The 6,885-nt window shown below is 33.9% G+C and overlaps 1 long non-coding RNA gene across 3 annotated transcripts; it reads left to right on the forward strand.

The window, feature by feature from the left end:
• The first annotated feature begins 2,278 nt into the window (after window positions 1–2,278).
• LOC104226650 (uncharacterized) lies at window positions 2,279–4,624 on the forward strand. Of its 3 annotated transcripts, none has more exons than XR_710888.2 (2): window positions 2,279–2,370; window positions 4,426–4,624. It is a non-coding gene; the product is annotated as an uncharacterized lncRNA (long non-coding RNA). The 3 variants fall into 3 exon arrangements; XR_710887.2 differs by having other exon boundaries at window positions 2,287–3,298; XR_710889.2 differs by having other exon boundaries at window positions 2,287–2,450.
• The last annotated feature ends 2,261 nt before the right edge of the window (window positions 4,625–6,885 follow it).

Genomic DNA, 6,885 nt, shown 5'->3' on the forward strand with positions numbered 1-6,885 from the left:
GTGAACTGCTTCCAAGAATTCTCAGCGGCATCTGGCCTATGTGCTAATCTGACCAAGAGTTCAATCTACTTTGGTGGTGTGAACCTTATAATACAACAACAGATTTTAGAAATACTGGGATTCTCAAAGGGTGAACTTCCGTTTAGATACCTTGGAGTGCCCTTAAGCTCTAAGAGATTATCTATCATTCAATGGCAACCTCTATTGGACAAGACGATAGGCAGAATAACATGTTGGACTACAAAGTTTCTCTCCTATGTTGCTAGAGTGCAATTAATCAAAAGCGTATTATTTTCCATCCAAACCTTTTGGTCTCAGGTATTTGTTCTCCCCAAGAAAATCTACAAGCAGATTGTTGCAACTTGCGGGAAGTTCCTTTGGACTAGAGAAACAGAAGGCTCTAACAAAGCTCTCATTTCTTGGGATACTTTATGCCAACCAAAGTCAGCAGATGGTGAAAACTTTACTGATATAAAGGTATGGAACAAGGCGGCCATTTGTAAACATTTTTGGAGCTTGTGCAAGAAAAAAGACAAGTTATGAATATTGTGGGTAGTGGGTACATGCTTATTACCAGAAAAGACTCCTATCTGGGAGACTACCTGCAACCAAGCTTCATGGCTATTAAAGAAATTTTTTAATGCAAGCAAATATGTAACACAGACAGGCCTATCAATGAGCGAGTTACTGAGTATGAACCAATTTTCTGCCAAGCAGATATACCACAAATTGAGGGGTGAGTATCCTAAGGTACCTTGAAAAAGACTAGTTTGTAATAACGACGGTGCACCTAAATAGATATTCACACTTAGATTGGTTGCTCATGAGAAATTATACACAAGGGACAAATTGGAAAAATGGGGTCTACTGTCCAACCAGCTAAGCCCTTTGTGTAACTTAGAGGAAGAAAGTATAGACCATTTGTTCTTCAAATGTGGGATGGCAGCTGAGATATGACACAAAATGTTACACTGGCAGGAAATCTCTAGACAAGCAATGGGATGGAATGATGAGAGGAATTGGGCTATAACTCACTTTCTTGGGAAGAGCTCTACCGCAGAGGTGTTTAGAATGGTGTTAGCTGGAAGGATCTACTATGTCTGGCAAGAAAGAAATCAAAGAGTATTCACGAGCAATTAAAGGCCTGCTGATATCATCACCAAATTGATTGTCCAGGACGTGATCTTCCGGGGGAGTAAGAGGCCAAGACTGGCAAGGAAGCTGCAAAGTCTTAATTTTTATCCATGAGCCTGTATTGTTAAGAGTAGCCTAGTTGACATTAGTTGCTATGCTGGAAACTGGGACTATTTGCCCAGCTTCTAATTTTTTTTCTCTTTATTTGAGCTGTACATATCTGTACTTACCAAAAAAAAATGCTTTAATACTGTGCTATTTTCAGGAAATTTTCTTCAGTAGCCGTTTGATTAAATAAAAAAAAAACAAGGGTTTCAATTTTTTATTGAAGAATTAACCTTAATAGTTATCCATCCAAATTAAACTAACAATATCGTATATATATATAAAATATATTTAGTTTATGTATAATATGTGTATGTTCATATATAATTAATGTATAATCTATGTATTCCGACTAAGAAAAGTAAAGTAGTGAATCTGGTCGGCTCTTTGGGTAAAGATTCCTTCTTTATTAACAGTCTATGTCCAAGGATTCTGGGGCAAGTGCACATATAGCCATTCTCACGGATGTTATTAGGGATTAGCCAGTACTTATTTTTATCGTGAAAATTAAACTAAAAATCTTAACTTCAGGATCAATGATATTTTTGTCTTGAAAACTTGAGCTAAAAAACTAAAATCTAGGACGCACTTGCCAATTTTTAAATAGTAGCCTTTAGAGTAACTATCTGGTGTCATTTTTACAAGGATTCTGGTTATCAGCCCCGATATCTAGGACGCACTTGCTAATTTTAAAGAAGAACTAACCCAAATAGCCGTTCACCCTACCACTTAAATTAAAAATAGCTAATGACTGTATAATATATGTACTACATGTGTATAATTGTATATAATCAATGTATTTCTATAATATATAAGCGGCTAAAATGGACGAACACAGCATCAACGAATTGTACAAAAAGTTTTCTGAATTGCACAGTGAACTCGAACTTATTTTATTAGTATTTGGCTTATTTACCTTTTTCCTCCTTAACACGTGTACAACAAACTTTTCCCAGTAAACACGTGTACCACTTCACATGGGAAACACTTTTATCTTTTTGGTTTCAGTAACTCTCAAAATTCAAAATCAGCGTTTCATATGGTTTCAGTCTCCTGCTTCAGCTTCAGCTTCAGAGATAAAAAAATTTCTGCCATTTTCTTTTTCCTTCGGAGATCGTCTACTCACTTTGGGTGATTCTCAACTTTCTCTGTCTTCCTTTTCTGTTGGAGTTTGTTGATGTCTCTTATGCGTGCTGGTGGAGTTCTACTAGGTCTTCTACTTTTTGTTAGGTTTTTTATTTTTATTGAATTTTCTACATACTTTGTTTAATTTGCAGATGCATGCAAAAATTTGAATATCTGGTGCATACAAATCTTGCTTTTGGGCAGTCAAACTTAATTTCTTATTTCCGCTGTTCAATTTTGGGACTTTCATTTCTACATTACTATTGTGTTCTTTGTTTGTGAGTTATGTGTATTTCTACTACAATTACCTCTGTCTACCTCTAATAAAAATTACCGATGTTTATCAAAATTTGCCTTTCCAAATAAGCATAGAAATTAATTTAAAGTTTCTCAAAATTAACCAAATTGTAAATATAATTTAACAAAGTTATAAACTTTTTGGAACAAGAGTATTGAAAAAAGAAGATATTACTCTAGCAATTTCTTCGCATGAACTTCTTTTGATAGACTTAAGTGTGATCCAATGATGGTGAAGTGGTTAGTCGATTAACGTAAACGAGAAGAAGGAAGATTAATTACTTCTTATTTGCACCTTGTGAAGAACAAAATCAGTTGCTCCTCTTTTATTGTAAGATCACTTCAAAATTGAAACATTATATGTATAATAGAATATATGGTTGATGGTCAAAAGTTGAAAACTTGAGAAGTGTTAAGAAAAACCATGAAAAAGTTGTGTTTTTACATTTTTAACCTAAGGTTTCACTATATGCGCCACTTACTTCTCCAGGATATATGAAGTGATAATGCCATCTAAATTCGAGCAGATGAAACCTTAAAGCTTTAGGGAGCATATGTCATTCTAAATGGAGTAACAGTAGCATAAGACACTATAAGCAGAAGAGCTCAAAAGCAAATGTCTTGAATGACAACAAAGGTTAAACAAAGTTAAAATATTGTTTGGCTTTGCTTCTAAATTCAATTTTGCGAAAAAATAATCTTCTTCTTAGTTCTTTAATATTTGTTCTTGGTTGAGAATATCTTGTGATATGTACTAATCTGATACCTATTATTTATGCTTGTATTCAAGAAATTTATTGAAACATGTATTGTTCGTTTGTATCTGATTCAATTGTAGTTTTATATTAACCACCTAATTTGGTGTTTATCAAGAAAAAATGTATAGAAGGTATAATTTTTCAGAATTAAACCAAAATATAAATTTTGTTTAAACAAAACTAAAAAGACTTGGAACAGGAATATCGACAAACAAAAATCAAGAAGAGTAAGTGAATATCATTCTCTGTTCTTGCTTCTTCTTTTTTCCTTTAAACCCGTGGTCTTTATTTCTTCTTTTTATTTTGTTTTGGTATAGAAATTGATACCTCAAGGGTGTTGAAAAGAAAAAATATGTGGTATCTCTAATGCTGGAGATTGGTTAAAATAGAATTTTGGTATAATTACATTATGAATGTCTTTGGTTGTCGAATGATAGTATTTGCAATTGTTTTGCATCTATTGAAGATATTGCTTTTGTTCTTATAGGTGTTTGGCAATTCTGATATTAAAGATTTTGAAATGCAATATGGTCTAATATGTAGGGAGTTGCTATCTATGCATAGTCCTGCATGCAGCATTAAAGATGTTTTAACTTTTAAAAGAGAACTTTTCGGAGACAGTAATGGTGCTCTTTGGCCAAGTGTATTAGACTGCTTTCGTATGTCTAGAAGTCCAAATGTGAAGGTGATGTAGTGTTGATAGTTTCCATGGTTAATAGCATATGCTTACCCATTATTTTTAAAATATCCTGATACTTTAATATTAATTAATGCTGTTGTAGTTCTAATTTCAAATGTTTGGTGCTATGGGGCTGCAGACAGTTCCAATAGTTAATAATGTGATGCTTCTAAGCCGTATTTTGATTACTTTGTTGTGTGACAATCTGAATTTCAAATTGTAAAGGTGATTTAGTGCAGTACGGTTCTTATTGGTTAATAATGTGTACAAGTCGTATTTTGATATATATATTTGATGATGTTTTAATATTCTTAAATGATGTTGCAGCTAAAATTCCGAACAAGAGGTTGTTGCAACAGATAATTCGTGTGGGAACAATGCCTTTAAAGAGCATAAAGATGGTAGACTTCAATATGTTTTATGTGATAGTAGCAGTTTTGGTCCATCCAGTTTGTTGTACAATATTCGTAGTGTGATTTGTTTTTATAGCAACAACGTGACTTGTCTATGTTAATATTTTGGTTTCTTTTTCAGTCTAAGCTTTATTTCAACTTCACAATTATGTTGTCTTCCACATTTTTCAAACATGCTAATTGTATTCTCTTTGGTTGTTTGAAGTCGGATTTGCAATTATATTTGTTGGTACTGAGGAAAGTTCAACTCTTTTCATCCTCAAAGATTTTCGTCATATGTATTTGCGATTTCAAATAAAAGATGTTTTGAAATAGGTGGAGCTTAATTGCATTAATCTTAGAATACATGTTTAGTTTTTGAACTCCACTATGTGCAATTATAACTAAAGTGATATTGTACGTAAAAGATCTTTTGTATATATTGCTACAATGCAATTACCCTTAGAATAACGAAGCTGTTTACAACTCTTTACTAAGAGACTCAGGTAGACTATAAATCAGATTAATCATGTCGGGCCCGTGCATTGCACGAGCATACCTTGCTAGTAATCTATATATATATATATATATATATATATATATATATATATATATATATATATATATATATATATTAAGGGTGGGTATCGGTCGGTTCGGTTATGAATATTATTGGTTTTGCCTATCGGTTATAGGTTTATAAATATCATAACCCGATAACCAAACCGATAAGATATTGGTTATCGGTTAATGAGTTATTATCGGTTCATTTATCGGTTTACCCGATAAGATAAAACAACTAAAACAGTTTCATTGAGTTTCGCAATGTATAAAACAACTTTGGTATAAAACTTTTTTGCTAAAACAATTTTATAAGATTTTAAGAACTGCTTTGCTAAAACTGTTTTGTTAAAACTCTTTTCAGAACTGTTCTATTTCACAAGAATTTAAATTTACTGCAACATCCAACAAAATAAACACTCACCAAAGTTTCTATCTTTTATTCTTCAACCCAAAAAATATAAACAAAAATCCCAATATCAGTCAGTGATGAAAAAACAGAATATCAGTCATATTTTCACTTCGACAGTACTTTCTGCAAATACAAGGGATCTAAATGCAGAGGCGGATTTAGGATTTAAATTCTATGGGTTCAACTTTTAAGATTTTTAATATTGAATCTATTATATTTTTAAAGTTATGGGTTCAAATCTATTATTTTTATAATTTTAAAAAAATTTTACACATAAATTTCTACTCTGCGTTAAAAGTTATGGGTTCAATTGAACCCGTAACTACCATGGTGCATTCGCCTCTGTCTAAATGAATAACAAATACAAGTTTATTAGTTATGAAATACAAATTTTATAACAACTGACACAAGATAACTTCGTAACAGCTCAACAATTAAAGCACACAACAAATCTCACTTCATCTTTCAAACAAACTAAGAAAAATCCAGAGCCAGAATGCTTTCAAACAAACTAAGAAAAAGATGAAGATGAAGCAACTAAAAACTTACACGAAGAATCATGATGAAGCTGAAGAATACAACAACAACAACAACAACCCAGTATAATCCCACTTAGTGGGGTCTGGGGAGGGTAGTGTGTACGCAGACCTTACCCCAACCCTAGGGTAGAGAGGCTGTTTCCAAATAGACCCCCGACATCCTTCCCTCCAAGAACTTCCCACCTTTGCTCTTGGGGAGACTCGAACTCACAACCTCTCGGTTGGAAGTGGGGGTTGCTTACCATCAGAGCAACCCCTCTTGTCTGAGAAATGCGACTGAAGAGTGCGGCTGAAGAGTGAAGCGAAGATGCGACTGAAGAATCTGATGGATCTGAGAAATGAAGTGAAGATGCGACTGAAGAGTGAAAGAAAGAAGCTGAAAAATGCGACTGACGCCGGCCTGAGTCTTGACAGGCTGACTGGTGAGGGCGTGATGCGACTGACGCCGGCCTGAGTCTTGACGGGCTGACTGGTGAGGGCGTGAGGCGGAGAAACTGAGAAAGAATAAGAAAATCAAAGAGTGAACTATGAATTATGAAACCCTAGTATGTATATACTTAAGGGTAAACTAGTAAATTAAATAAGAATTGCAAAATCGAGCCCGAACCGATAACCAAATAAAATTTATTTTTAACTCGTTACTGAACCGTTAACCCAATAATCCAATACCAATAACCCAATAAATAATTAACGGTTCAGGTTATCGGTTTTACCCGATATATGCCCACCCCTAATATATGTGGCGAGAAAAAGTAAACAATTAACGTACCCGGCTATTTGTGTAAAGATCCCTTTCAAATAGCAGCCCCTTAGAGTGACTATTTGGTGTCATTTTTACAAGGATTCTGGTCATCAGGCCCGAAATGTGGTATGCGTAAACTGG

This window comes from Nicotiana sylvestris, chromosome 3 (assembly GCF_000393655.2).
Source record: "Nicotiana sylvestris chromosome 3, ASM39365v2, whole genome shotgun sequence".
NCBI lineage: Eukaryota > Viridiplantae > Streptophyta > Magnoliopsida > Solanales > Solanaceae > Nicotiana > Nicotiana sylvestris.